The following is a 27,128-nucleotide window of genomic DNA, read 5'->3' as shown; positions in this document are numbered from 1 at the left end:
AATGCTACAGGAGTTGTGTCGCACTGAATGCACACACTTTGTATACCACAGTGAGCACTGAAAGCACTACATGGGTAATTAATTGGTGCAGAATGCACTTCTCATTACCAGGCAGGCAATTGGTTTAGAGGCTCAGCCGCACACTCATTAACATATCCTGACATGTTCTATATAAGTTTTGTGAATAATGGAAACTGACTTCTTTTGATCAGACTGCCTTGTACCCTCTCCCCAAGATGGGGGCTGGTGCATATGCCCCTTTTGTTCTCCCTTAAAGACCTCTCTACCCATGCAATCCCAGATTGTGATACTGCACCCCTGATCCGCAGGCTTTTATAGCTTGTTAGTACTTTGACTTCAATGCATTGAACAGAAGATTTTATGACCTCACTAAGGAGAGTTTTATTTTCCCCATGAACACAATAACTTTTTACGTGGAGCTAGGCAAACCCAGACACCCAAGGCCATTTTCCAGTCATCAGTAGAAAACCCACACAGATGGGCACCCTTAATGTAATTATGACATTCACTCCTCCATCAAACTTTTGTTTGTGAACCATTAATATACTTTTGACAGTTTTAGCAAAGTAATTTTGCTGAGGCAGCATAATACAAATGTGCAAACACACAATTATTTGCCACGTTTCGTTTCTCAATCGAGACTGCAAGCATAGACTCTTTTCCTACGCTACATTAGGCCTAGTGCTAAATAAGAGGTCATTAATGGGCCTCATTACAAGTTTGGCGCTGCAGCATAATGCCAGTAAAGCAGTGATAATTCCATTGCTGCCACTTTTTCACTGCATTACGGCACTGTCGAATTACCTCCAGCAACATGCGTTTGGATGGGAAGCTAATGCAGGAAAACTTGACTGGCAGCAGAGCGCCTGCCTTGTCACCAATTCTTAAACAAGGTCTCCCAACCAGATTCTCGCTTATCTCTTCAGGCTGAGATTCCACAGATAAAGTAAATTCCATAATAATTGTCACAACCAGATTCAGTAAAAGAAAAGCATTTGTCAAAGGAAACGGAAACATTGTTTATGGTGATATTAGTTTTAGTGGACAGAGTATATTTGCTCTTGCTAATTCCCATAAACAAATATCCAAAATGAGCCTGTGACAGGAGAAGATAATCAAAATGCAGCAGGTTTTGTGTGAAGTTGGACAGGTTGAGAGATATTTGGCAGATGTGAAAACCCAACCAGACCAGGTTTTGGACAGTAAGATAAAGCAATTAATCTTACATTACTGCAGATCTCACCCCAATTAAAATGAACCTGTGCTATAGGAAACCCAGAATCAATGCCACGTGGGAGATGGGCACAGCTCCAGCAGTCAGAGATATTCTGGATACAGGCCTATTGCCAAACAGCATGAAGAAAAAATGAAAAAAAAAACTGGTTCTTGCTTTCAATCCACGGATGAGCTTTTGAACCCTTTTATGGATGACAAGAAGCATTTAGGGCCTCATCAGTCGAGACAAAAAAGATCATCATGAAATACAAAAGGACAATTTTCGAACAGTTCATAAATCAGTTCAATATGGGATGTTTTTGATGCATGATTCTCTGCAGAGTCTAAAGTTAATTTTGGCTTCATATGCTTTGATGGAGTTGATGTGCTGTGGTATAGACATATGAGCAAGAATAACTGCAAAGCTGATCATAAGAGGTTATTTTCATCTGGATGTGCCAGCCAATGGAGGATATGGAGAGCCAGCAATGGCATGCATTGTCAGGGGTAATCATGTATGCACACCAAATGTATAGTAAAGTAGAGCACTAACTGTGAACAAATCTATCCCAGTGACACACCTCTATAGAGGAAACCAGAAATGCCTTGAACAAAATAGCTCTCTGCAGTGCAGTTGATTATTGCTCTTGGTCTCAACATGCTCAAGGGATATCATAGTGAATATCTGAAGGGGTTTTCTAGCATGCGGTGTGATCAGAAAAGAGTTTCTTTCAATGAATCACTTACGCTCAACTCCACCCATGGATAGAGATGACACTTTCACTGAAAGGAAGAAGCAGCATCTTGCAGAGCCACTGAAGGCTGTTGTTGTTCTCTTTCTGTGTCAGCATTCACTGGTGATGAGACCACATTGGTGGCTGAAGCTGATGATGGAGCCTGCACTAATTTAGGATCATCACTCAGAACAGGCATCCAAGACATGGTACTCGTCATGGCAGAATCCCACACAAGAGCACATTGTGCTACCGACGATCCTGCTGAAGCATTCTCTCCAGAAGCGAGCAACGTAGGGGACTTCGGAGATGCCGTAGCTGACTCTGATGTTTTAAATAGTGGCTGCACCGTTTGACAGCTGAAGGCATGGATTCCCGTCAGATACCCCACATTCAATTACCATCTGGGTGATTAGGCTTTGGTACGGCCCCCGCCAGATTGGTCACAGCACTGAATTTCTATGTGTACTCGCAAGTAAACCCAATCACTGTGTTTAAGATATGATATTTTATTTGTATCGCAGTCGTACACAGGTATTTCAGAGCGCGACTAGGCAAGGGAGGGGAAACGAGGGAGAGCACAAAAACAACAACAATCTTACTAGGCCCAGTTACATTGAGAACGCGCGAGTGCATGGGACGGGGAAAAGGGAAAAAGTGCATGGAAGGGATAAGTGCAGAAAAGAAGAAAATGGGGTGATGGGCTGTATGGGTACAGATACAGTCCATCCAGTGCAAGGGGTGGCCGGCAGGTAGAGCAGGAGGGCGGCAGGGTGAGCAGGTACCTGGACCCAGAGGAAAGAGGATGGCCAGGTGCACAGTGCCAAGCGAGAGCGGGTCAGTAGGGGAGAGGGTGAGAGAAGGCAGAGACAAAGAGGAAGGTCTTTAGGTGCTTCCGGAACCAGAGATGATTTTCCTCAAGTTTTAGAGTGGCAGGGAGGCTGTTCCAGAGGGAGGCCCCAGCCGAAGATGGAGATCTACCCCGAGCTCGTTACTTTGAAAAGGGAGTAAGAGGGTCCATTAGCAGGCCCAAATAATGTTTCCTGAACCTGCAGATAGAATTGACAACTTAAACAATGGGCATAAAGTATTTCAAAACTGCATCATCCTCCAATTGCAAATTCAGACTGCTTTCAGGACGGGGAGGATCCGTAGCCATGTGCATATGGTACACAGTCAGGATTTCATGGGTGACAGTCCATACTTTCTATTAGGATTTTTGTATAATATGAAGCAACATCAATGATGGGTCCTCAAGCTACTTAAGTCCACTCTCATTACATACTTTGGATAACTTATTCTTCATATTTCCATTCTGACATTCTGTTGCTCCACTAGATGATAAGCATAATAAAAATGTTGAGAAAAATTTGCAAATATCTTTGCATCGCAAATATCTCTGACCTCTTGACCAGTGAAGTGTCTTAGCGATAATGACAGTCAGCTATTCGACTTGTGTGAGCCTTCATGCACCCAGAAAACCTCCAGGATGACACAATTTCAAGAAAACCTTTAGGTAGCAATAGAAAATCAACTTGCCTATTCAAAAATGGTCCTTCCTGAGGTGGGTGTGCAGAAGGCAGCTTTTCATAACTTGTTCCACGTTGTGGGCCATACACACTGGATATGTACTTCAGTTATTCTGTGCAACAGTAATATGGTGCAAAGCTATCCCTATTTGGTAAGATAAGATAGAAGTAATTGAAGCAAACCTGGTGACCATCTGCACAGCGCCACAGCGTATGAGGATGCAACTTACAGTATTTCCATGGCCAGTGTACTTTCTCTTGTTCGGATGCTAAATCTCATGTTGTCTTGCAGCATGGCTAGGCTAAAGAAAATTGTAATCAGAGACTGATCCACTGCAATGCAGATAAGAATAGTTGCCTGTGAGTTTGCATGCACTTTACAAATGTAAAATAAATAAAATAAATAAATAAACATAGTTAGGAGTCCGGTGGCCTTCTTGTGCCACAGTTTGAGCTGGATTACCAATTAAGGTGGCACATATAGGTACCGCTGATAGCAAAACATTATGTGCCTTGCACATCACTGTTGCCATTTCGTAAAGCAGAAGCATGACATCCATTTTATATAGGAGTACCTGCTGTCAGGATGCTGTGCTGCCTCTACAATGTAGAAAAGCTGTCAGTAACAACATGAGTATAACGTGAGTCTGTGCTAATTGTGGCAGATGTACCCTTCACACATGCATGAGGAGAGCAATAGCTTAGGGCAACCTGAACAGAATGAACTTTCAGTAGCTGACAAGCTCCTAGATTATCAAACGGAGGACACACTGTGTGACCCGAATACATTTTTCCATAAGACTTTCTCAAGCAGTACCCATCAATGAACACGATCATCTCAGGGTTCTGCAGAGGTGCATCTTTTAAATCAACTGTGGCAGTTAAATGTTTGTCCATTATCAATACACAAATGTGGGACTGCACTTCAGAAGGTTCCGGGAGTAAGGAAACAGATTTTATACTAGAACAATGGTTCATAGTAACGTTAACAGCAGAGAACAGGAACTGCACATGTTTAATTATAGACGATTTAGAATTGTGCTGGGTCTTTCCTTTCAAAAGTAATGTTGTAACAACATGAATAAGTCCTACAGTCACTGGGTAGATATGAACTAAGGCGTCTCTTTTTTTCACTAATAATGCAGCTGTTGCATTTGCACGGAAACAAGGTGGTAAAGCAGCCACAACAGGATCTAATACAGCACGTTAATAGGCCACTGAGGGGTGTTTGTTACCATGTATTTAAGATAAGATCCAAAGAGCAAACTCCTCACGCTCCTCACAGTAAAGAATACACACTTTCTCATAATATGGTAACACTAAGGCTGGTACCTTAGACTGTTTTTACTTGATGTTAATACATGTCTCATCAGCCTTGGTGGATTCATCAATAGATGAATCAAGAGTGCAATTTTTTTTAAGGGCTTTTATAATCGAAGTATGGTCCATTACCCACTTGCACAAATAACCAGCTTTTCCAAGTAATCCTCTCATTTGCTTTCTGGTTTGGGTTTTGGTTACTTGCAGGATCACATTATTTCAGTGGCTCTCTCTAGCTGAAATTCCATGACAAAGATAATGGACTTGGGACTGACACAACTGAAGCTTTTCTAAAGGCTTTATGTCCTTTGAAAGCAGGAGCTGTCAATACATGTATAGAATCTTGTTTGCAAGCTTCCAATGCAGGAAACACCAGTAAATGATCATCATTATACTAAATCAAAATGGATCCCACCTTGAACACAAGCACATCAAGATCTTGCTTTACAATCTGGTAAAAGAGAGTTGAACTTTCCCTGTGGTAAACTAGTGAATTGGTACAAATAAGTAAAAGTGTAAGTATAAGTCAAAGCAAATAAATATTGACATGCAGGATATACTGTTATTGGAAAGAATGCTGACTATGTATCTAGCACTGTAAAATGTGTTGCAGTCAAGGGAATGCAAGATAACCTGGTTGCACGATTTGAAAAGCAGGAAAGGGGTGCAGAAGTGCTGCATTTATTAAACAGAGGCTTCTACAAATGTATATGTTTTCCAGGTTTCCTTCCAGGTAATACATTGAGTGTTAAAGAGGTGACAGCTGGGTGCAGTAATCCATTGCTTACACAATCATTTAATGACAGGCGTTATGCTTTCTTCCACTTGAAATGGAAAAGGTTTGGCTTGGTTGAAAGTAATATGTTTAGGAAACACGTTCAATATTCACCCAGCTTCGTCATTTGTGTGGACCATGAGTGGAGAGAGAACTTGGTCCAACAATCCCTGTTCAACAACGAAGTGTCATCCCACTGCTCTTCTGCCAATTTGGAGACCCTTGCGAAACAACCACCAATTCCAATGCATTGAACACAAGACCACCCAGATAAATGCCATCGTGGGGACGTTTTACACAATAGATGCAATCCTACTAAAGCATAACATTCAGAAATAAGACTGAAAGTGACAGCCCTAGATCATGTAATTGGGTGGGGAATGAGTCCACCTCCAGTGGCCACCAAACTTACTTCATCTGAACAGAGAACAACTTGAAATTCAGAGGCTCACAAAGTTGAGCCCGAAGCTCCATTAACAACGAGACAAGAAACACTGTTGTCTGTAGCAGCACACCTTTCATAAGGAGCAGAAGGATCAAGTGGAATCAGTGGTGCAACAATATTACTACTGTGTCTTAATGTAGCAGACGAGGGAGGGTGTGGGAATGACTGTCTGAAAGAAGGAGGGTGCTGTGTTGGTTTAGCCATCTGCTGAGCAGGTCGATTTGGGTTTTCAGACTTCCAATGTGCACATCCTTTACAATCATTACAATGCTCATTGTACGGATTCTGCATCTATATTGAACTTCTTGTCTATGTCAACAACTCACCCCTGCTGATCTCTTCTCTCTTGGCACCGTGCACCTGGCCACCCTCTGTCCTCCGGGCCCAGGTATCTGCTCACCCTGCCACCCTCCTGCACTGCCTCCAGTCCACCCCTTGCACTGGGGTCTGTATCTGTACCCATACAGCCCCCCATTCTTCTCCCTGCACTTATCAGACCTACCCTGTCTGTTGCGTTAAACCTAGCACTTGCAAATTGCTGGCTGCACTACCACTGTGTGTTGCCTCTATTATCTATTTATTGTTATTTATCTGTTTCTCCTCTGCTTCGCACTGTCCACTTCTCCCCCGTTCCATGCACTTTTCCCTCCACCTGCCCCATGCACTTGCGCGTTCTCAATGTCACTGGGCCTAGTAAGATTGCTGTTTTGTTCTCTCCTGTTCCCCTCCCTTGCCTTGTCGCGCTCTGAAACACGATAGAAATAAAATATCAATATCAACAAGGATTCCTCTTACTCTGCCACTCCCTTTTACACAGGAGTTGTGTCCTGCTCGGAAACCTGTCCTTGCTTGCGAAGGCTGTAGCTGTTGGATTGTTAACACCATCATTCTAGCCTCTGTAGTCTCTTTCCATCTCTCTGCCTTCTCGTACATTTACTGAAGAGATATAAACACCTCAGTTAAATGTTTTCCTTCCCTGCCAATGAGTACTCTTTTGATTCTCTCTGTGTTCTTGGACTGTAGCCCCATTACAAATGTTTCAAAACACACTTGTGCAGTCATTGTTACACTGTGGGCCTGATTCATGGAATTTTTTTGCACGTTTCAAAGTGACTTTGCACTGCTGAAAAGTGACTTTGCACTGCTGATATAAACCTTTATATTTATATTTATTTATTTGTATAGTGTGTCAAGGCCCAAAGGCAACTGAGCACTGTTCTTGCAAAAAAATATACATTTATACAGATAACACTATTTAAATAGACATGGCGATATTACAGGTTCAATGGTTTGCAAAAATCTATACAATTAGATAATAAAGCTGATATAGTAATCATACATTGATACAGAAAATGGCATAAAGTATACAGGTAGGCGAGAAGTATGTACACAAGTAGTGATAGTGGTGTGTGAGATATGTTAGTGTGTGGGGGGATATGATCCTGGTTTAAAAGCCAGGTTTTGGCCTTGTTACGGAACACCGCGAAAGAGGGTTCTGACCTCATAGAGACGGGTATTTTGTTCCATTTTTTGGCAGCCAAGACAGGGAAACTAACCCCGCCAGCTCGTTGTTGGTTAAATCTTGGTATGGTGACACTGTAGGACTGTGCTGATCTACTAGGTCGTGCTGGTGTGTCTCAAACTATGGTGTCACAAAGGTATGAATGAGAGGCAGGAAGACCAAAGAGAAGGGAAGAGCAGTAGAACAGACGAGAGAAGATGAAGTTGTGAAGGGCTGCTGTTTCTCCTGCCTGACAAATGCACTTTATTGTAGCAGAGAAGTGATTGGCCAGTGCAAGAACCCCCAAGAGTTTACTTATAGGTTACTCCATACCTTTATGGAGATCTCCTCCAAGATGACAGATCAGACTAAGATAAATGCATGCAAGAAAAATAAGGGAAAAACCCCAAAAAAATATTTTATAAAATGTATTTTTGTAGTGCAGTCATTTTGCACTGCAAAAATACACTTTGCACAGTTCCATGAATCAGGGTTTGTGTCAGCAGTGCAAAGTCACTTTGAACCGTGCAAATAATTCCATAAATTGGGCCCTGTGTGTCCCCGAATACTGACCAGACATTCTTTAAGTCTTTCAAGATTACCCGCTGGGTTTTTTACCTTATTTTTCTTGCATGCGTTTATCTTAGTTCAATCTGTCGTCTTGCGTGAGATCTCCATAAAGGTATGGAGTAACCTATAAGTAAACTCTTGGGGGTTCTTGCACTGGCCAATCACTTCTCTGCTACAATAAAGTGCATTTGTCAGGCAGGAGGAACAGCAGCCCTTCACAACTTCATCTTCGCTCGACTGTTCTACTGCTCTTCCCTTCTCTTCTGTCTCCCTGCCTCTCATCTTGCCCCCCTCAAATCCATCTACCACTCCTCTCTCTCTACACTTTGTCTTCTTGCCCCCCGTGACTCCATTTCGTCTTTGCTCTATTACCTTGGCTGGCTTCCCTTCCACTCCCAACTTAAATTCCAATTCCTCTGTCTTGTATTCAAATCTCTCTACGACCTCCCCCCCCCATCTCTCTTCCCTCCTCTCATTCTATACTCCCTCCCGGCACCACCGCTCTGCTAATCACTTCTTACTTACTGTTCCCCCATCCCCTTGTGCCTCCTCATGATTCCTTTCATTTCGGCTCTTGGCCCCCCTACATTGGAGCTCTTTACCTTTCTCTGTCCGCTCCACTCCCACATACTCCTCCTTCCGCACCTCCCCTGATCTCTCTTCCTATCTATCTACTCTCCTGCTTCCCTATTCTCCCTCCTACCCTTCCCCCTTTCCCTTTCCCTACTCCTCATCCTTCCCTTACCCATTACCTTCCCTTACCTAGGTAAATTGTTATAGCTATTGTCTCGCTGGTTTGTCTCATGATTGTTATTATGCTTCATTATTCTAGTATCCTGTAGTTATATTGTACAGCGCTTTGGATTAAAGTGCTATATAGACCTAATTAAAATACAAATACAACTGTTTAAGATCAGCACAAGTAGGATTACAGAGGTTCATAATAACGTGCAACTCTTCTTGAAACTTCTCAAGAACATTGTGTATTTTAGGAAGTCTATGCATGATACTGAGTGTGTCAGTGGAGTTCCCCGGTGCATCCACATTGTCACATCAGCTGTCACAGGAAACTGCATTAATCGGCAGCGTCAGTTTGAGGAGATTTATTGGGAACTCTTCAAAAGTTGCAGACTCGTTATATGCACGTCAGGCACCACAAAGATTGCAAATGGCCACCCGTTGTTCAAAGCATCAATGGGTGAATGCAATTGCGAGGTGGAGTCTCACCGTCATCTTAAAGGAGTAGATTGACTATATCCCAGTGGTTCACTGTGGGATGAATCTTGCCTCTAGCATTGAACCTGTCTGCTTGGAAGATATGGCAGGGCAGATGCAGCTGCTAGGGGTTGATCCGGCGCCTGATTGCATATAGTGAGCTATATAGCAGGATTCTAGAGAGCTGAAATATTGTCTGGAGTTTCATTTGCAAGGGGTACGCCATGGAGTGCTGTATACAGTCTACTGCAGCCTTTTATGCTTTTAGGGCCAGCCACATTCGCTTGCTCTGCTTTCAACTCCGTGAACTGCTCTTGAAATTTCCTCTGGGCATCTTAAAAAGCTCTGGTCTTAAACTCAGGGTGCCTTATGGAAGCCTGAGCATACCAGTGGGAGAAAGCACCCCACTATCTTTGATGAACTTTCTATTCTAGAGTCTCTAGAACTCCTCCTAAACAACCAATGTTTCTGTGAGCAAATCTACCTTCCTCAGGGAATTGCTTCATGGTGTCACCTTGTGTCAAATAGTGCAATATATCTTGGCTGAATAATGTGTGTGCATAAGTAGGCTGGTGTACCTTTAGGGTGGAGAGGCACCTGCTACCTTCACCTTGCCCCCATTCTCAAGGGGGTAAAACAAGGATGGGTTTATGGGGAAGCCTGCGCCACTCTTTGCGATGCCCTGCAATGCAGCAATGGTGCCATGCTAGAGCTGACCACGTCACATGACTGCCTCGCAGCTGCTATGCCCCACGCCACTGTGTCGAAACAAGATCTGTATTCCAAGAGCAGTTCTGGGACAATGTAGGGAAGGAGACACGGGGTACACACCCACATAAGGGCAAAGATGGGTATGTTTAATTAGACCTCTTTGCCAGGATAGAAAAACATAAATATAGAAATACTAGTCGCGAGTCTGTCACGTGTCTCCTTTAGAAAAGGTGCTGGGTTATCCCACACCCTTAGCAACTTGTATAGCCTTTTAGTACTTTGAATTCAATGCAACAAACAGAAGATTTGATGACCTCGCTAAGGACGGCTTCTGGCCCCCTTAACATAATAGTCTTGGAGGTGGAGCGAGGAAAACCCAGACACGCAAGGTCATTTTACAGTCTTCAAAAGTTACGACTTTCGCTCCCCTCACAGCATGTGTTTTTGGTTGGGAAACAGGAATTGAGGAACAGACTTTTGGCAGTGGAAGCAAGGTCTTTCTGCTAACACAAACATGCAATTAAACTCATAAATGATTGCCACCTTTAATTTCTCCTTCTCGACTGCAATGATATCATTCAAAACGCATTCTGTTTACATTTAAATTCAAGTAGGATTACACTTCCCATCAACATTCCTTAGGCATTCATTTGCCTGTATTTGCATGTTTCCTCCACACCTTCAGAACACAATGAAATAATTGTTCAGGCATGGGGCAGGCTTGCTATCAGAGGGATACAGAGTATTCTCTAGGAAAGACAATGGCACGCACGTGGTGCTGATGGTTAATTTAGCTTTCCAATGTGTGCTCTCCATGGGAGAAATAGCACAAACCAGGAGAGAGGCAAGGACCTAAAGGGAGAGTAATTGTGAAGATGAATTTATGTTCTCAAGTGACTTTCGTGACATTCCCTCCTCCACAGCACTCTGAAACCCGAAGTATCAATTAAAAAAGGTGTGTGGCCCCTCAGTGAGAGAGTTCCTCCAGAAACCCTTTTTACGGGACTTCACCATTGCCAGAGAGGCTTTCAACAACAGGAAGAACGAGCCAAATTAATGAAAAATGGCAGACACCGCTCCTGTAAGCTTTCCTAGCGGAGTCAGTGTGGTCCGCTTGTCAAACAGTGCTGCTCATGTTTGCATTCAACACACAGCATTTTCCACTCGGATAACTATACGGGGCTATAAATGGTCACCCAAATGTACAGAAGCCATTGGATTTGAAAGTAAAGTGCCTAGGGGGCCAGTAGGGGCGAAACAAACAGTACATGTCAGGTTGGCTAACCCTTCGAATGTTGTAAGAGGCACTAACTTAAGAAAACAGTAGGGGAGGGACAAACGTATTTATGTGGGGCAGGGGGGCTCTAAATTAATTCCAATGAGAATATTCTAGTGCAGCGTCACTGTTACAAGTAGTTAACTCTCTCCTTTAAGTCTGAAAACACCCACCTAAGGACTGCTGTGAGAATGAGTATTCTCCAGTCCACTCTCTACCTTTCCAATCACTCCTCTGACATGCAAGTACTAACCCCACGTCACGATTTCAATTGTCTAAAAATGTATGCATATGAATGCAGGTGCTAACAGTGAAACGCTTTACATTAGAAATTGCTGGGCCTTTGTTAATAGCGAAACCCAGGTGCTGGTAATCATCTGAGCCCTGTTTGGTCTGGCCTCGGCTCAGTAGGTCAGCCAGGTCGAGTCATCATAGCCCAACATTTCAGGGACCGCGGCTGAAGCCTGTTCAGCTCAATAGTTTTGCGCTACTGGATGCCAGTAAGAGCATGACGCTGCCGTGAGGAGGAAGAGCGAAGAGTAGAGGAGGAGAAAAGGAGAGTGAGAGAGCAGAGGAGGATGATGCAAGGAGAGCGAGAAAGGAGTGGGTGATGATACCATGTGAGAGGAAGAGTTGCAGAGAGGAGGAGAGGAGTAGAAAGAAGAAAGTAGAGAGAAAGGAGCAGAAGGAGTGGTAAATGATACTGGCAGGCAGAGAAAGAAAGCGAGATAGAGAGTGTGAGCAAGAGAGACACAGCACAGAGAGGGAGAGATAGATAGAATGAGACAGAATGTGCGAAAAGAGATGGAGGAGGGGTGGAAGAGAAGAGGAGCGGCCGAGAGGCAAGTTAGAGCATCTCAAAGGGGCACGGTGGTGGAGTGGAGCAGGAGAGACAAACAGCAGAGCTGTAAAGATCAGGAAGGGGGGAGGCACCAGAGAGACAGAGGAGGAGAACAGCCTCAAAGGAGTGCACAGAAAGGAGAAGACACTCCAGATCCCTGGACCATGATATTATTCCAGGCAGGGTGGTGGAGGCGATCCTCAGGTTAAAGCGGTCCTAAACCACAAGCAGGCGGAGCATCTGAACATGTGGTGTCCAAACGCCTTCAAAGAGGTTGATGCCTAACCCCATCAATATGAACAAGGGCAACGGGGGTGCTTGTGCCAGGTAATCTATAGTTCTTGGTGGACCAACGTGATATCCTGATAAGGCTGGATGTTGGCAAGACAGATCCAACACAACAGTGTGGGGCAGTGAGGGACGTTTTGGCATTTAGAGGGCCAGTCTGGTTTTGGGGCTGAGAAATGTTGTAAGAAGGCCAAGGGAGGTCTTAGATATTGATATTCCCTAAATGTGTGTTGATCCTTTTGGCCATGGGAGGGGGCTAGACGCGGAAGTGCCCAAGTGAAGGAGCCAGACTCGGGAGCGGATGCTAACTGGAGTCTGCTTGAGGGCGCTCCAATCAAAGTGTGAATGGGGCCCCTTAGATCAGTCCTGATAGGATGGCTCAGTATGATACGCAATCTGCAGAGAACCGTCGTACCTGCACCGTACACATTTTTGTTGTTGGGTCACAGTGACCCTATTCAAGGGTAAGTCTTGTTACAAACACATTCCTTGGAACTAAACAAACAGTTTAGTGCACCGTTTCCATGTCAACACTTTGGACGGTGGTGCGCGTCTAGACTCTCAGCGTGTTTCCTTTATCCTCATGGTCATGGGCACATACATTCACTCCACAGAGGGTGGCTTAGGGTAGGGGTGTTGCTAGGTCTGGAAACGATCCGGGGCTATGCTCATGCCGGTACTAGATCCGGGGCTACCCTCATGCTGGTACTAGATTCGGGGCTACGCTCATGCCAGGACTAGAGGGACTCGGGGCTACGCTCATGCTGGTACTAGATCCGGGGCTACGCTCATGCCAGGACTAGAGGGACTTGGGGCTACGCTCATGCCGGGACTAGAGGGACTCGGGGCTACGCTCATGCCGGTACTAGATCCGGGGCTACGCTCATGCCGGGACTAGAGGGACTCGGGGCTACGCTCATGCCGGTACTAGATCCGGGGCTACGCTCATGCCAGGACTAGAGGGACTTGGGGCTACGCTCATGCCGGTACTAGATCCGGGGCTACGCTCATGCCGGGACTAGAGGGACTCGGGGCTAGCTGGGCTTTTTCGTTGTAGCATCTGAGCTTCTTACCGGGGCTACAGCCAAAAGACATGGGGCTATAGCCCCCCCCCCCTCGCAATGCCTGCTGCATTGTTTCTCCCGGCATACATTATTTGTGGTCCATTAATAGTGGGACTACCTGTGGTGAGAGGAGAGGAGTGTGCAATTCACAGACCACAGCTAGCCGCCTGCAAACACAAACACGTTTCACGGCATTTCCTCTGCATGCGTCAGTTACTTGTGGCTGTCGTAACTCGCTCTCTAAACTGAAGAGTTTAACTGGTCTTGCATCCTACAAGCCAAAAGAAACTAGCAGCCTTTTTGTTGTTTCGTAAAGGCACACTTATGCAATAAACCCCGAGTTGTGGGCTTAACCACTTGGAAATGGCGTGGGTTCCAAGGCCCGAGCAATGGGAGACATTTAGGCTGTACCCGATGCCGTTTGCAAGCAGTACATTCCGACACCGATGGGATTATATACATTAATACCCTGGGATGGACTGCATGGGGGCTGTGGTCTGTAGCCCATGACCCCAAGAGACCTGGCTAGTAAGGGCCACATGCTTGTCCCCTAAGGGACCAGAGAAATAAAAACACAGACACCAAGGTAATAAAAGTATTCTATTCAGTGCAGTATGTGTTTATTTCTTTGTGTGTGTGTTTTATTTTGGAAGAGTCCGTCCAGCCCACCATAGGGGGGATGAAATATTAAAAAGAAACAGAGAAGAACAAAAGAACAGAACTCCCCTGCCCAAGTATGGGCTGGACAGGGGAGAAAAGAAGTCTAGGTAGATTGGGAAAAAGTAACAGTTGAAAAAAGACAGAAAAGGAGCAGTGAGAAAGAGATAGGATACCAGAGAGAGAGAGATGAGAGAAACAAACAAACTCCCTGTGGGGTGGGGGAGACTGCCTCGAGAGGGCCCCCAGGGCCTCAAGACATTAATGCACTAGGTGGGATGTGTGGGGAATCCCTGCAGAGCAATCCGTGAGGCTGAGCTGCTTGGCTTGGGTAGCTTGGCCACCCACAGACCCTTGGCTGGCGACGGTCCAACGGGGAGCCAGACCAGATGAGCACAGGACTATTCAAGGGCCTGAGCAGCATGTGTGGGGCTACCTAGGTCGAAGACAAAAACCAGGCCAATCCGAGCTACGTGAGAGGATGGCCCGAACCAAGGTGCTCAGACATGCCCCAGTTGGCCCACCGTGTGGCCGGCGATGTGGACACTTCCAAAAGCCATCCTGCCCACACAAGCTAGACACTAACGCAGGAGGTGAAAAGTGGCAAGTATGGGCAGAGTGGTGAAGAAAGGTTACAGGCTGGCTCACTGGCGACTGACCCTAATGGGTTCCTGAGATCCCTCCAAAGAAGGGTGGGCTGACTTAGCAGATTCCCATTAAGTTGACACTCACGCCAGGCGAACGTTCCGAGGGAGAACAGGACATGTTATAAATAGAATCATTATTTTTTATAATTAAAGATGGGCTCCCTTTGGGATCCCTATAAAATCCACTCTGTTGTCTATGTCCCTTAGTTATCTAAGAACCCAGGGTGGAGCCCAACTGCTGGTAATATCGATTTCAATTGGCAAGTGCAGTGCCCGTGCCTACTGAGCGGGCCTGGCGGGACTGGCGGGACTTAGGCTAGGAATGGATGCTCCCTGGCTTGGGTTAGAGATGGAAAACACAGAAACATTAGAAGCACTGCTCAGACGGGACAGGGCCTTGAGGACTCGCGGGTAACCTCACAGCAACGCAACACAGTGTGAAGACTTTATTGGTCCTGGAAGATTAAACGGCCCGGGCAGCGTGCATGCGACTGTGCAGGCTGAAGCAAAGAACAGCCCAGTATGGATTGCATTAGGGGGTGCCCTGAACCATGCTGCGTGGTCGTGCTCCAGTCAGCCCACCTCAGTCAGTCTTTCTGAAAACCCTCACGGGCCGCATGAGCAAGGCGATGGCTCGGTAAGTGAAGAGTGGTGAGTCCGCTCAGTCCTGGAGGCCAAAAGTGTGAAGAAAAGTCCCATAGTAGCTTGCAGCAGCCTCGGTGAAGGGCGCCATGCTACAAAGTCCCAGGGTGCTCTGTTGGGCAGCCCACGTGAAGGAAAGTCCTGGACTGCCATGACTTAACAGTCCAGGTTAAGTCCAGTGGTCAGAGGGGCTTCAAAGAAGGGGGTGGGCCTAGAAGAGCTGCGGGCACGTCGCGGTGACTGTGTCCACGGTGCCATGGGGAGTGTCCCTGACCTAGGAGAGGAATGGGTGTTTCCTGGCTTGGGTTAGGGCCATAAAACATAGGCTGCATGGTCAATGTGTTTTCATTAGAAATGGCTGGCTGCAGGTGTACGAGCAGCTGATTAGCGAGGTGGGGCTGAATTGCATGTCACCAGCGTCAATTTCTGCCTACCTTGCTACGACCATGTCACTGCATTTGGTGAAACGCGGTTTTTACATAGTTTCTGCTGCCCTTTTTAAGTGGTGGGGCAAAGGATTAAATAATAACTATTTTGAGTGTATTGGTAGTGTCATGGTGTGGGAAGGGAGCATGGTGGCTTATCCCCCTTAACAAAGTGACACAAAAAATGCAGTGGAACCCCACTCCAACGAGGTGCCCTGCATCATCCATGGAGCGGATGAGGTGCTCGAGCGAGGAGGTGGGCAGTTAGGGAAACCAGTTGATAGCTGAACAGCGGTGTCCAACAAAGCAAGTGGCAGCACAGTCCTGAGATGGCATTGGAGCAGAAAGATGGTGACCGGCAGCGGTTTGGGTGCAGCGTGATGAGTGTGAGCTGTGTGGAGGCCGGTGACTGTGACAAATCAACTTCCGGAGCAACAGTGGTTCAGGATGAATATCATTCTCTAAACTATCAATCAGCCCCACACCTCCAGTACAGCAAAAGGGATCCGAACAGATTGAAAACCAAAGAAAATTATAAACCTATTTGTCCAATTTTGGTTGTGGATCGTTGGGTAGTTGCAACACAGCGAAAAGACAATATGTTACCCAAAGGTAAAAGGGACTGTCCAGTCACAGTTGTAAATAAATCTCTACTTTATTATTATAACAACAGACAGTTCTAGCACACTACAAAATACAACCCATCCTGTTATGGAATGCAGAGGACAGACAGTTTCAAGAAGGAAAAGGGATGCGCTCTGGATACTGACAGCAGGGTAGCCAGTAAAGTAATGAATCCAATAGTCCAAGGATACTTAGTTTCAACACAAAGGGAGCAATGGGTTGTAAAATGTCACATGGGGCCTTCAGAGAAGGACCATGGAGACAGAACCACAGTATACTTTGTGCTTATAGAAGCTCTTGCTGCTCGACAGGGTCGAGTCAGTTTCAGGGCGCTTTGCAGCTCCTGCAACAGCATTCAAGACGGAAGACAGCTGCGGATTTCAGGCGGCAGGCAGTTCATTGAGAGAGGCTAGACGAACGGCTGCAGGCTGGCCTACACGTTGGCTCAGGGTCAGGAATCGTTGTCTCAGTACTGGTTTGGTGGCTCAGAAGCACTGGTAGAAGCATCACAGATGATGTTATCGATTGCGCCGTGACAACAGTCAGTGGTGCAGAAAGTTACAGCTCAATGGGCACGACTGTCTCGAAAAATTTCCTTTAAGGCGGACATTGGTTGATGCCTGTTGATGCACTCCTCCTAGCTTCTTCACTGCGGTTATGTCATCCTTTGAGGGGGGACATCCCAAAGCTGAGGAAAGTGTTGTATTCAACAGCCTTGTCATTGGTTTGGTTCAGAGACTTCCCACCTAGGAAGCCTGCTGCAGATCCTAGCAGGGCATGCTGTTTGCTGGCTGGGTACCGGTTCTGGAGCTGCTGGAGGGTCCTGTGGATTCAGTAACTCCCTCTGTTCCCAGGGAGATATTTAGGGGAGGGATCTTATTTCCTTCATTGGAAATCCTGGCCAAAGCTGTAAGGCAGTCTGAACCTTCAGGCAGGGTCCAATGCTGAGTTATCCTTGTAACTCCTTGCAAAGTGTTCAGATGATCTGCCCAAAAGAGGGGCTTGGCCCTTTTTAAAGCCAAATGGGCCACCCGGGTCAGAGTGGGACAAGAAATAGGCCCGGATACCAAAAGAAAAGTGGCCCACCCCACGCCTCAAAAAAGTGGCCGACCCCTCGCCCCAAAAAAGTGACCCACCCCTCGTTCCAAAAAAGTGGCCCACCCCGCGCCTCAAAAAAAGTGGCCCTCAAACCATCATCCGTGAATCACGTCAATTCACGACTTTACAGAAAATTCTACTTATGGATGGTTCATGTGTCTGTTCCATTACAACACAACTCACAACATAACTTTGCATACAGTTCTGTGACAGGGCCCAATGCTCCTGAGCCTCCATCTGGGGCCATAACGAAAAGAAGACCCGGGGCTACAGCCTCCCAAGCCCCCTGCTGCCCCCCCCAGCAACACCCCGACTCATGGAAACTCCCCGAGCTCACCCCAACCAAGCCCCATCAACAAACCTTGCACCCAAAGTGCCCCCGCCAGCACGTTCCTCAAAGACGTCCTCTGAGAGCCAATAGCTCAATTGGAGTTGCAAAACGCTACTGGTGCAATAAAAATGTCTTAACCGGGTCATCCCAGAGCCACTCGACCCATAGGCATTCTGTGTGACCTGCTCTGAAGTCATGTCAAAAACAAATACTGGAAAAGCCAACAACCCTGACCTGTGGACAAGTGGCATTTCTCAGGCACTGCTATTCTATACCCAGTTACTCGCTCGCACCATTTTGCACCTGCTACCATCAATGGGCAATTAATACCACGCCTGGTAAGTGCCTTGGCCATGTCTACACAAAAGCCCAAACTGTTGGCATTGCCAATGTCTTACACTTTCATACAGAATGCGGCCCAGGAATACTCCCATCCTTCAAAAGGCCTTTGAACATTTCATTCAAATCCAAACCTTGTTACTTTACTGACTGAAACCCTCATGAATCCGATTGGCAACAGCATAAAACAATGTTAAACATTCAAAGAAGCAACACCCTGTGGACCACAAGAAAGAGAGCACCCTCCTGCCCCCTAGGTCACAACATCCAACCACATCTCCTTCAGAATATCACAAGGACAAAATGTTTGCCTTTAAAATAACTGTCTTTGTCAATGAGGGGCTCAGTAAGTATTTTTGTCAGATCCAACCACTTTATTCTCATGTTATCTTTACACTGATGGCACGTCCCGAGACACCAATGGTAGCAATCACTGGCACCCAATGACTCACTTGTTGCCCCGTCATTCCCCCCTGTATCACTGCTACTGTAGAAAGATCCATGCACCTGCCTTTTGCCACAAATGCTACACCCACCCTACCTCTGCAGGTTCTCCACACAAGCGCCTCACCCCACATGACGCTTGTATAAAATCACAATAAACAAATACAACGTGGGATTTTCAGCAAACACAGCTGCACTTACTCCGGTGATACCAGGGTGGCTCCTAGCTGCATTCCCTCTAGTGATAGTGAGTGGCTGACAACTGCACTCACTACAGTGGCACCCGAGTGACGCACAGCTCCACTCACTCCAATGATACCCAAGCGACACACTCATTCACTCACAGCTGTACTCACTTCAGTGATACCTGAATTGCTCAGATCTGCACTAAGCAAAGTGGTACCCAAGTAACACACAGTTACACTCACTACAATGATACCAGAGTGACTCCTAGCTGCACCCACACCGTGATACAGTGGTGACTCACAGGTGCATTGACTCTGAGCGCTCAAGTTTTCCATGGTCATGCCTGAGAAGGCTGTCCAGACCTGTTTTTACTTGGAATTCTGTGGATTGTAGTTTTCTATCTTTCAAATCTGAAATAAAATACAGGTTCCAGAAAACAATGGGGAAAGAATGGGACTGGGTGGCCTCATGCAACACCAGGGGGATCTTGAGAGCTCTGGGTAAACTGCAGTGATGTCCGAATAACTTCAAACTCACTGGATGACTGAAGTCACAGCTGATAGCACCACTAACACAGAAGTGACCCACAAATACTCACACTAGTGTCCCCTCCCTCTCCTCCCACAGTAGTGCAAGAGCGCCGCATAGCTGCGCTCACTTGTACCAGTGATTCTGAGGGGACTTGAAGCTTCCCACACTCTGCAGTGATTTACAGCAGCTAGGAATATACCAGTGGCCCCAACCCCCGCTACCCTCCACACCCTAAGCTTCCCTCACTAGCAAAGGAAGGCAGGCATCAGCTGAAGGCTGATTCTCTACCCCAGTGCTACTCCAAGTTGGTTTGGCAAAGGTATGCAAAGACGATGCTTGTAAATTCAGCTCAAGCCACATAAGCACTCACCCAAGCGTCAGTTCCTTGCAAAAATAAAAAGCACCTCTAAAAAATAACAAAGGAACACACAAACAATTTTTCTGCTCCGGTCTCCTGGACTCTTTGGAAGGGCCTTACCTTTTCCTGGCTGGTAGCCTACACGTCCAGGAAAGAAGCAGGCCCAGGAACAGCAACTGAGGCCCCCAGCCCAGTTCAACCCAGGCAGGCAGGCTAAGGCTGACTCTCTGCTCATGGGAAGGACCGAGGCCAGACCATGGGCTCCTGAGTCCAGGGTCCCTGGGCTGAAGGCTCGACCAGCGCTACATCAGGCGAGATATAGGTATCTTGGGCCCAGCTTGGAAGCCTTGGATCCTGGCCCACCACGTAGCTCACTGCTGCAACTTGTGGCGGGCACTGGCGGTGGTCGCGGAGAGCAGAGTCTGTGTAATAGAAACACTGGGAGGGAGCAGGCCGGGCTGAGGCAGCCCCGCCAAGCCCTGCCGCTCCTTCCCAGTGTTTTGTAACACTGACTGCTGCTGGCGCGGGCCACGGCAGTTGGACGCCGGCCCACCGGTTTTATCAAAGAAAGGTAAAACTTCAGTGTTACTTTTCTCTGCATCCACGGCGGGGCAGCGGGGATGCAATTGCAAAGGATCTGTACATTACTTACAGATCATCTGCAACGTGCGTCTGGCGAGGTCCTGGGGGCCAGTTCTTGCTGAAGTGAAGCCCATGTATGCATGAGGTCATTACCAGAGTGCTTTTTAACAGAAAAGGTAAAGGGGTGAAAACTTCCTGTCTGTTGTGAATCAAAGGGTCTCTCTAGTTAATGAAGCTCTCTGTGGTTCCTGATTAAAGCGGCAGGCCTAGCTTGAAACTGCGGCGAGAAAAGACTTTCTGTCTCCATTAATCCACATACTCGTATCTTCTGAATGGGGTTCCCCTGCGGGGGTTGCCTACTGTAAATACCTAGTCCCAGATATGACAGGTCACTGCCCTTGATACTGAGAGGGGGTAGCTGTCTTCTGGTTGACACAGTGCATACGAAAGGGGTGTTGGGGTTTCCTGTCTCCTTTGTTTTAGCCTCTGCAGCCAGGCCCCATGTGGTCTTGTTGGATGTATACTCAATTAGTATGTTAATTATGTTAATTGCTGTCATCATCTGCAGATGCTAAACAAACGGCCAGGGCAGATCCATGGAGCCTTTGATAGTTAATTATACTGTCATGATGCCTACCCCCGGAGCACCAGGCCAGGCCCAGCACCCCCGGGAGCAGGCATCATGCCCCCGGGTAAAAGCCCAGCGACCCCTTATAGGGGCTCTTTGGACTCTGTCCTGGCGCCGTTGGCGCCAGGCTCATGTTGGACATCAGTCCTGGCGCTATAGGCGCCAGGCTCATAAAGGAAGGTGTTTTGTGCACTTACCTGATGCAGACCATGCTGCAAGATTCAGGCCTCCTTGAGACCTGAAAGGGACTATTTTTTCATTGGGACTATTTTGCAACTCGGGCGTGGCCAGGGAAGGATACTTACCTGGAACTACTTTAGGGGCTATTTAAGCCACGCCCAGACAGTAGCTCACGCTTCGCGTTGTTCTGCATCCAAGCAGCTGAACGCTCACCGTGTCTGCTCCTGCATCTGGTCTCCAGCCACGCCCGCCTCAATCCTGGAAAACCTGTAGGGAAAGAAGAGAAGAGAAAGGTGAAAACCAAGAATTTTATCAAACTTCTTACCTGCATCCCGAACCTTCACGCCAGCGTTCCTGAGAAAGGACTTTCATTTAAAAGCACCGCGTTGCTCGCTGCAGCGCCGCGCTTCACTCACCTGTCCTCGGGATTTCTTCTGGCTCCACCGCGACTGTCTGCACCGGTCGCCACATCTCTGCACCTAGGGGAGAGAAGAAGAGACAAAAGGTAAGCAGAAGGAACGTATGAGGAAAGCCTCATTTTCCGCCATAACACTTACCGGTCTTCTGTTGGTGGATCATTCCGGGTCGGCGCCGCTACGTTGGCAGGTACCGCACCCCGGCCCCTATGGGGAAAGGACAAAAGACATTACTGGAGGAATATAAAGACATTAAGAGGGATCGCACCCATCGCTAACTCACCTGAGTTTACCATCGGCAAGTCAATCCCTCAACGTATCGCCTTCATTCTGCACCTGAAATAAAGGACAGATCACAGGTTAGGAAGGAAACAGAAAAGGAGGCTCAACACTTGAACTTTTGTAATCTTCATACTTACGGCATTCCGCTCGGAAAAGTCAAGTGGATTTTGCCAGCGCCATTCTGAAAACCAGTGAAGTAACTGGACAAACACGCGCCCCTGCACCAGAAGCAGGATGGAGAGTTCATCCTTTCAAACCATAAGGTGAGCTTCAACCAGGGATTTCGGAGGAAGTTAGAGAAGAACGAAGAGCGGAAGGGGGGAGAAAGCACACTATTCTGCAGACTGTTAATCCCCTTTCTCATCTGCAAAAGGATATTCCTACGGGCCAGACAAGCAAGATTTAAGGGTCCTGTTCAGTCGGTGGTCCGAGTTCTGCGCATCACCTCGAAGAGGCCACAGCAACCCAGACTAGACCAGCGCCTCCATGGGAGTCAGGTGAGCGTTACAGAACGCGAAGCCTTCCTACAAATTCCCACCCAGGCGCTATGGAAACTTCTGAGACTGATCAGTTGGCCCAACTACTGGGGGAATTACGGGCCGAAGTACACGCCGCTCGTCAAGAGACTAATGCTCTCAGGAGGGAAGTGATTGTATCAAAGGAAAGAACTGATGACCTGGCTAGACAGTTTTTGCAAGGTCAAGCTGGACACACTCCTCTACCTGGTTCCGGGGGGAACCCCACACCTGTAACCCTGTGCAGATTAATCTACCTGGAGACATGCCGCTGGCCCCACCCAAACGCTTTGCTGGGGACCCCAAACGATTTGCCGTATTCATGAATCGGTGTCGTTTGCACTTCCTATGCAGACCTGGGGCCTTCCCTAATGACCAGACCAAGGTAGCCTTTATATTGTCATATCTCAGCGGCTGTGCTGCCGATTGGTCAGTTCCACTGGTTACTCAAGATGACCCGATTCTCCGTGATTTTCAAGGATTTCAAGCAAGCATGGAAAGGTTATTTGCTCGACACTCTCAGGGGCAGGCTATGGATGACAAACTCCTATCCCTGCGACAGGGCAATCAGGACCTCCTATCCTACATTGCAACCTTTAATAGACTAATTGTGGAAACTGGGTGGCCAGAGGATAAAAGAATCACGTTATTTTATCGAGGTCTACGCGGAGAACTTAAAGATGTCCTGCCCCAAGTTGTAAATCCGCCCCAATAATGCACAGAATATATAGACTTACTGGTCCAAATGGATCACAGACTTCAAAACAGAAAAGCAGATCGGTCCAAGTTTGAGACCCGGTCAAGACCCACGCTAACCCCAAGGGTACTGATGTCTCTGAGCCTATGCAAATTGGAGGGGTTAAAGGACCTTTAACTCAAAAAGAACGTGAAAGAAGATGGCAGATGCAATTATGTCTTTATTGTGGGTCCTCTGGACACTTTCTACGAGATTGCCCAGCAAAACCGCCCAAGAAGGTGGTAGGAGCCGCTGATAAAAACCATGAAGACTCTGTTTCGGGAAATGACCACGCCGACAAGCATAGGGGTCCGCTTGCCGAGCTTGAAAACTAACTCTCAGACCTCGCATTTCATTGTGCCAATGGTCCTCATAGATCCGGAACAGCCTAAGCGGTTGCATGCAATAAAGGCATACATCGATAGAGGGACTATTGGAAATTATGTGGATCGTGAATTGGTCTCTAGGATTAACCTCCCTCTGCGTCCTAAAACCAGCAAAGATGTCATCACCACAGTCGATGGAACCGAATTGCCTCTGGACCGGTAACACATTCCACTGCTGAGGTGACACTTCTAGGTCCGGACGGCCATCGGGAGGCAGTTGTGTTTGATGTAATCAAGGCTCCACAGTTTCAGGTTATTCTCAGAATCCCTTGGTTAGAGACACATAATCCTCGAATTGATTGGCGAGCGAAGAGAATAACCTTCCCGGATTGTGCACAAACCTGCTACCCAGAAAATCTGAAGATTATTCTAGCGTCTGTAACCTCTGTCTCCATGCAACTACCTCCGGAATACCAAGACTTTCAGGACGCCTTCCAAAAGGAACAGGCCAACACGTTACCTCCCCACAGATCGTACGATTGCCAAATCGATCTGGTGCCTGGTGCACAACCCCCTTGTAGCAGGATTTATGACCTCATTGAACCTGAGAATCTGCATTTGAGACAATATTTGGAACAATACCTAGCCAATGGTTTCATTCGCCCGTCAAAGTCTCCGGCATCCTCGGCTTTGTTCTTCGTGCCCAAAAAAGAAGGCGACCTTAGAACTTGTATCGACTACCGCGCATTGAACCAGATAACTGTTAAAAACCGTTACCCTCTGCCTCTGATCCCTGAACTCCTTGACCAGGTGAAGGACGCTTGCGTATACACCAAGTTAGATCTCCGGGGGGCTTATCATCTGGTGCGAGTAAAAGAAGGCGACGAATGGAAAACGGCCTTCCGTACAAAATATGGTTGATTCGAATACCAGGTGATGCCTTTCGGGTTGTGCAACGCGCCTGCTGCCTTCCAATTCTTCATGAACGATGTCCTTCGGGAACTCATCGATGTTTGTGTTGTCGTATATATCGATGACATTCTTGTGTACTCCTCTTCGGAATCTGATCACAGAAAGCATGTCAGGGCCGTCCTTGAGAAATTGCACCAGCACAAACTGTTTGCAAAGCTGGAAAAGTGCATTTTCCATACCACCGAGGTTGAGTTTCTTGGATTCATCCTGACACCTAAAGGGATCCGAATGGACTCACGAAAAGTGGATGCCATCCTCAAATGGCCATCACCTAGTTCGGTGAAGGGTGTCCAAAGCATGCTTGGTTTTGCTCATTTTTATCGCAGATTTATCCCGGAATTTTCACGTGTGGTACAACCCATCAGTGCACTCTTGCAAAAAAATAAACGCTTCGAATGGACCGAGGAAGCCGAACAGGCCTTTCAGGAATTGAAAGCTAAATTCACGTCCGCACCTATTTTGAAGCACCCGCGTCCCAATCTCCCTTATATAGTCGAAACCGACACGTCCAGCTTAGCCATGGGAGCTGTCCTGTCTCAGAGAGACCCTGAAACCAAACAACTGCACCCCGTAGCATTTTGGTCCAGAAAGTTCTTGCCGCCTGCGGTAAATTATGCAATCACTGACAAGCAATTATTAGCCATTAAGTCCGCCTTTAAGGCTTGGCAGCATTATCTTCTTGGCGCCAGGCATACCATCACCGTGATCACTGATCACCGAAACTTACAATATTTAAAAACTGCCAAGGCTCAATCGTCACATCAGCTCCGATGGGCTTTGTTCTTTGCTGAGTTAGATTTTGTAATCACTTACCGCCCCGGCTGTAAGAATGGCAAAGCGGACGCGCTATCTCGAATAGGAATGGGAGAAATAGACACAAACTCAGAACCTGTGCCGATAATTCCCGAACAAAGAATTTTGGGGATAACCTCTTTACAAACCCTTGAAGACATTCAAGCACGGGTAAAACAACTCCTGGACTCTACAGCCTTGCAGGATTGGATCCAAAGGGGGTCTTACTTTTCGGTCAACGATGGCCTACCTTACTTCCAAAGACGCTTATTTCTGCCAGAAAAGGAATTGCAAGAACTGGTTATTTCCCGTCATCATGATACCCTGAAGGAAGGACATCCTGGCATTGCCAAAACTGAGGAAAAAATTAAACGACAATTCTGGTGGCCTTCCTGGCGAAAGGATATTAAATCTTTTGTGATGTCCTGTGGAGTTTGCGCCCAAAACAAAGGCCAAAAGACAAAACCCGCCGGTCTTCTTCAGCCTTTAGCCATTCCACCAGCACCTTGGCACACCTTGTCACTAGATGTTATCACGGACCTGCCCCCTTGTAATGGATACAATACTATTCTGGTTGTGATGGATTTATTTTCCAAGATGGCCCATTTTATTCCGTTGAAAGGATTACCTTCAGCTTCTGTCCTAGCCAAGGAATTCCTCGAAAATATCATCCGTTTGCAAGGATTCCCATCCATACTAGTCTCCGACCGAGGAAGCCAGTTTATTTCTCATTTTTGGAGAAAGTGTTGTCAACTGGCACAAATCGACGTAAGACTCTTAACCAGCCACCACCCACAGACCGATGGTCAGACGGAGAGAACGAACCAGACCCTTGAACAATACCTACGATGTATGTTGCACCAATCGGAGGGTAATTGGAAGGATATTTTATGGGTGGCCGAATATGCATACAATAACTCGGTACACTCTGGAACTGGACAAAGCCCCTTTTACACCCTATATGGACATCACCCTCGTACTTCAGACCTGGACTCACCTCTGAGCCTTGAAATGCCCGCAGTGGACCATTTGCATTCCACGATAACTCAAGCCCTCAAGGATGCAACTGCACATTTGCAACAAGCGAAAGGGAAATACAAAAAGAATGCGGATCTGTATCGGAGTGAGGCGCTTCCACACCAAATAGGGGATCAAGTATGGTTGGCTACCAAACACTTATTGCTAAAGGGACCTCGAACATTTAATAAAAGGCATTTGGGCCCTTACTCGATCAAAGCTATAATTAACCCAGTGGCAGTCAAGCTCGATCTACCAGCTATCATGCGGATTCACCCCATTTTTCATGTGTCACTTTTGAAACCAGTGCAACCAGGAACCAGATTAATAAAGCCACCAGAACCAATCCAGATAGATGGGGAGCCTGAATTCGAGGTGAAGAACATTTTGGATTCCAAGATCTCAAAATCAAAACTTTTCTATCTAATTGATTGTAAAGGGTACGGGCCTCAGGAAAGGTCTTGGGAACCCAGCGACTGCGTACATGCACCTCGGCTGGTAAAAAGGTTCCATCGGAATTTCCCAAACAAACCGAAACCTCCAGAGGGAACGACCTTGGGAGGGGCCTTGGGGGGGAGTGCTGTCATGATGCCTACCCCCGGAGCACCAGGCCAGGCCCAGCACCCCCGGGAGCAGGCATCATGCCCCCGGGTAAAAGCCCAGCGACCCCTTATAGGGGCTCTTTGGACTCTGTCCTGGCGCCGTTGGCGCCAGGCTCATGTTGGACATCAGTCCTGGCGCTATAGGCGCCAGGCTCATAAAGGAAGGTGTTTTGTGCACTTACCTGATGCAGACCATGCTGCAAGATTCGGGCCTCCCTGAGACCTGAAAGGGACTATTTTTTCATTGGGACTATTTTGCCACTCGGGCGTGGCCAGGGAAGGATACTTACCTG

The sequence above is a fragment of the Ambystoma mexicanum genome, chromosome 3q, assembly GCF_040938575.1.
Source record: "Ambystoma mexicanum isolate Mex_15411 chromosome 3q, UKY_AmexF1_1, whole genome shotgun sequence".
NCBI classification, from domain to species: domain Eukaryota; kingdom Metazoa; phylum Chordata; class Amphibia; order Caudata; family Ambystomatidae; genus Ambystoma; species Ambystoma mexicanum.
The sequence above is the reverse complement of the archived record's forward strand: the minus strand, read 5'-3'. Positions refer to the sequence as shown.